Consider the following 5,000-nt stretch of genomic DNA (forward strand, 5'->3'; position numbering starts at 1 on the left):
TAACAACTGAATGGCAAATTTCTCAAGCTCCCCAGTCAAAAAAAAAGGAGTGAACTGTACCCTATTTGAGGGAAAACCTCATAATCATCAGAATAAGCCACTAGCTCCTAACTACTGTTCAAATGAGTCAAGTTTAAACTGTTGAAAGGAAAAAGTTTTTTAATCAAAGCAACACTCTTTTTTTTTTTTTTTTTTTTTTTTACGCCTCTCATTTTTTCTGTGACTCTTTGGGTTATCCCATTTGACCAAGCAACCAGTATTCTTAGTTTACTGGTTCGATTCCTGCTATGGGATTGCCACTTTTTCTGTAATAAGTCACGCATTGAAATGTCGACACAAGCCATGCATACAGTCAGTCTAGCTTGGATTTGCTCTTTGCAGCAAAAAATGCTGACCACAATAGATTTTGGACATTCATTCCAATCTTTTGCTCAATACTCCATTTGAATTCATATCACAAATCATTTTTACTTTTGACTTTTAACTATTTGGTTTCAAAGGATCCAAAAACCCCTTCCTTTATATCTGACGTTTTTTGGTACTGAGTGGATACAGTTCTGGCTGTCTAGTCAAGATGGAGACAAAATATCTAAAGCATAGTGCCCCGTGTGAGGATCGAACTCACGACATTCAGATTATGAGACTGACGCGCTACCTACTGCGCTAACGAGGCAAGCTTCTAGCAAGGATGTGCCAAACTTACTTACTGAAAGCAATTAAGTTCTTCTTTTTCCACATTGACAACGTCTTATGAGAACAACACTTCCCATATGGTCTAGCGGTTAGGATTCCTGGTTTTCACCCAGGCGGCCCGGGTTCGACTCCCGGTATGGGAATGCTGCTTTTTCTGTACTATCTCTGACATTCAAAGGCCGACAGTTGTTTGCATAAAAAAGCAGTTCAGGTAAAATTTGCACTTTGCAGCCAAAGTTGCAAAACGTTAGGGTCTTGGCACTTCATTTCCAACTCTTGCACAACACTTTTATAGGTTTCATAGCTCAAACTATTCTCAACTATCATTTTTTACTTCAAAATGTCGAGGAACTCAAAAACTCGTTTGGCCTGTCCTTTGGCCTCCAATTTCCATTCTAATCTGTAGAATTTAACAACTGAATGGCAAATTTCTCAAGCTCCCCAGTCAAAAAAAAAGGAGTGAACTGTACCCTATCTGAGGGAAAACCTCATAATCATCAGAATAAGCCACTAGCTCCTAACTACTGTTCAAATGAGTCAAGTTTAAACTGTTGAAAGGAAAAAGTTTTTTAATCAAAGCAACACTCTTTTTTTTTTTTTTTTTTTACGCCTCTCATTTTTTCTGTGACTCTTTGGGTTATCCCATTTGACCAAGCAACCAGTATTCTTAGTTTACTGGTTCGATTCCTGCTATGGGATTGCCACTTTTTCTGTAATAAGTCACGCATTGAAATGTCGACACAAGCCATGCATACAGTCAGTCTAGCTTGGATTTGCTCTTTGCAGCAAAAAATGCTGACCACAATAGATTTTGGACATTCATTCCATTCTTTTGCTCAATACTCCATTTGAATTCATATCACAAATCATTTTTACTTTTGACTTTTAACTATTTGGTTTCAAAGGATCCAAAACCCCCTTCCTTTATATCTGACGTTTTTTGGTACTGAGTGGATACAGTTCTGGCTGTCTAGTCAAGATGGAGACAAAATATCTAAAGCATAGTGCCCCGTGTGAGGATCGAACTCACGACCTTCAGATTATGAGACTGACGCGCTACCTACTGCACTAACGAGGCAAGCTTCTAGCAAGGATGTGCCAAACTTACTTACTGAAAGCAATTAAGTTCTTCTTTTTCCACATTGACAACGTCTTATGAGAACAACACTTCCCATATGGTCTAGCGGTTAGGATTCCTGGTTTTCACCCAGGCGGCCCGGGTTCGACTCCCGGTATGGGAATGCTGCTTTTTCTGTACTATCTCTGACATTCAAAGGCCGACAGTTGTTTGCATAAAAAAGCAGTTCAGGTAAAATTTGCACTTTGCAGCCAAAGTTGCAAAACGTTAGGGTCTTGGCACTTCATTTCCAACTCTTGCACAACACTTTTATAGGTTTCATAGCTCAAACTATTCTCAACTATCATTTTTTACTTCAAAATGTCGAGGAACTCAAAAACTCGTTTGGCCTGTCCTTTGGCCTCCAATTTCCATTCTAATCTGTAGAATTTAACAACTGAATGGCAAATTTCTCAAGCTCCCCAGTCAAAAAAAAAGGAGTGAACTGTACCCTATCTGAGGGAAAACCTCATAATCATCAGAATAAGCCACTAGCTCCTAACTACTGTTCAAATGAGTCAAGTTTAAACTGTTGAAAGGAAAAAGTTTTTTAATCAAAGCAACACTCTTTTTTTTTTTTTTTTTTTACGCCTCTCATTTTTTCTGTGACTCTTTGGGTTATCCCATTTGACCAAGCAACCAGTATTCTTAGTTTACTGGTTCGATTCCTGCTATGGGATTGCCACTTTTTCTGTAATAAGTCACGCATTGAAATGTCGACACAAGCCATGCATACAGTCAGTCTAGCTTGGATTTGCTCTTTGCAGCAAAAAATGCTGACCACAATAGATTTTGGACATTCATTCCATTCTTTTGCTCAATACTCCATTTGAATTCATATCACAAATCATTTTTACTTTTGACTTTTAACTATTTGGTTTCAAAGGATCCAAAACCCCCTTCCTTTATGTCTGACGTTTTTTGGTACTGAGTGGATACAGTTCTGGCTGTCTAGTCAAGATGGAGACAAAATATCTAAAGCATAGTGCCCCGTGTGAGGATCGAACTCACAACCTTCAGATTATGAGACTGACGCGCTACCTACTGCGCTAACGAGGCAAGCTTCTAGCAGGGATGTGCCAAACTTACTTACTGAAAGCAATTAAGTTCTTCTTTTTCCACATTGACAACGTCTTATGAGAACAACACTTCCCATATGGTCTAGCGGTTAGGATTCCTGGTTTTCACCCAGGCGGCCCGGGTTCGACTCCCGGTATGGGAATGCTGCTTTTTCTGTACTATCTCTGACATTCAAAGGCCGACAGTTGTTTGCATAAAAAAGCAGTTCAGGTAAAATTTGCACTTTGCAGCCAAAGTTGCAAAACGTTAGGGTCTTGGCACTTCATTTCCAACTCTTGCACAACACTTTTATAGGTTTCATAGCTCAAACTATTCTCAACTATCATTTTTTACTTCAAAATGTCGAGGAACTCAAAAACTCGTTTGGCCTGTCCTTTGGCCTCCAATTTCCATTCTAATCTGTAGAATTTAACAACTGAATGGCAAATTTCTCAAGCTCCCCAGTCAAAAAAAAAGGAGTGAACTGTACCCTATCTGAGGGAAAACCTCATAATCATCAGAATAAGCCACTAGCTCCTAACTACTGTTCAAATGAGTCAAGTTTAAACTGTTGAAAGGAAAAAGTTTTTTAATCAAAGCAACACTCTTTTTTTTTTTTTTTTTTACGCCTCTCATTTTTTCTGTGACTCTTTGGGTTATCCCATTTGACCAAGCAACCAGTATTCTTAGTTTACTGGTTCGATTCCTGCTATGGGATTGCCACTTTTTCTGTAATAAGTCACGCATTGAAATGTCGACACAAGCCATGCATACAGTCAGTCTAGCTTGGATTTGCTCTTTGCAGCAAAAAATGCTGACCACAATAGATTTTGGACATTCATTCCATTCTTTTGCTCAATACTCCATTTGAATTCATATCACAAATCATTTTTACTTTTGACTTTTAACTATTTGGTTTCAAAGGATCCAAAACCCCCTTCCTTTATATCTGACGTTTTTTGGTACTGAGTGGATACAGTTCTGGCTGTCTAGTCAAGATGGAGACAAAATATCTAAAGCATAGTGCCCCGTGTGAGGATCGAACTCACGACCTTCAGATTATGAGACTGACGCGCTACCTACTGCGCTAACGAGGCAAGCTTCTAGCAAGGATGTGCCAAACTTACTTACTGAAAGCAATTAAGTTCTTCTTTTTCCACATTGACAACGTCTTATGAGAGCAACACTTCCCATATGGTCTAGCGGTTAGGATTCCTGGTTTTCACCCAGGCGGCCCGGGTTCGACTCCCGGTATGGGAATGCTGCTTTTTCTGTACTATCTCTGACATTCAAAGGCCAACAGTTGTTTGCATAAAAAAGCAGTTCAGGTAAAATTTGCACTTTGCAGCCAAAGTTGCAAAACGTTAGGGTCTTGGCACTTCATTTCCAACTCTTGCACAACACTTTTATAGGTTTCATAGCTCAAACTATTCTCAACTATCATTTTTTACTTCAAAATGTCGAGGAACTCAAAAACTCGTTTGGCCTGTCCTTTGGCCTCCAATTTCCATTCTAATCTGTAGAATTTAACAACTGAATGGCAAATTTCTCAAGCTCCCCAGTCAAAAAAAAAGGAGTGAACTGTACCCTATCTGAGGGAAAACCTCATAATCATCAGAATAAGCCACTAGCTCCTAACTACTGTTCAAATGAGTCAAGTTTAAACTGTTGAAAGGAAAAAGTTTTTTAATCAAAGCAACACTCTTTTTTTTTTTTTTTTTTTTACGCCTCTCATTTTTTCTGTGACTCTTTGGGCTATCCCATTTGACCAAGCAACCAGTATTCTTAGTTTACTGGTTCGATTCCTGCTATGGGATTGCCACTTTTTCTGTAATAAGTCACGCATTGAAATGTCGACACAAGCCATGCATACAGTCAGTCTAGCTTGGATTTGCTCTTTGCAGCAAAAAATGCTGACCACAATAGATTTTGGACATTCATTCCATTCTTTTGCTCAATACTCCATTTGAATTCATATCACAAATCATTTTTACTTTTGACTTTTAACTATTTGGTTTCAAAGGATCCAAAACCCCCTTCCTTTATATCTGACGTTTTTTGGTACTGAGTGGATACAGTTCTGGCTGTCTAGTCAAGATGGAGACAAAATATCTAAAGCATAGTGCCCCGT

General features: G+C 38.8%; 2 non-coding genes across 2 annotated transcripts in view; both read right to left on the bottom strand.

Annotated features, from left to right (window-relative positions):
- Positions 1 to 3,893: 3,893 nt before the first annotated feature.
- Positions 3,894 to 3,966, bottom strand: TRNAM-CAU (transfer RNA methionine (anticodon CAU)). The gene has a single exon. It is a non-coding gene; the product is annotated as a tRNA-Met (tRNA).
- A 1,026-nt stretch (positions 3,967 to 4,992) lies between these two features.
- Positions 4,993 to 5,000, bottom strand: part of TRNAM-CAU (transfer RNA methionine (anticodon CAU)) — a 73-nt gene continuing 65 nt past the window's right edge. The window contains exon 1 of the tRNA in view: positions 4,993 to 5,000. This exon is cut by the window's right edge and continues 65 nt beyond it. This is a non-coding gene — a tRNA (tRNA-Met).

The sequence above is a fragment of the Anomaloglossus baeobatrachus genome, chromosome 4, assembly GCF_048569485.1.
Source record: "Anomaloglossus baeobatrachus isolate aAnoBae1 chromosome 4, aAnoBae1.hap1, whole genome shotgun sequence".
Classification (NCBI taxonomy): Eukaryota; Metazoa; Chordata; class Amphibia; order Anura; family Aromobatidae; genus Anomaloglossus; species Anomaloglossus baeobatrachus.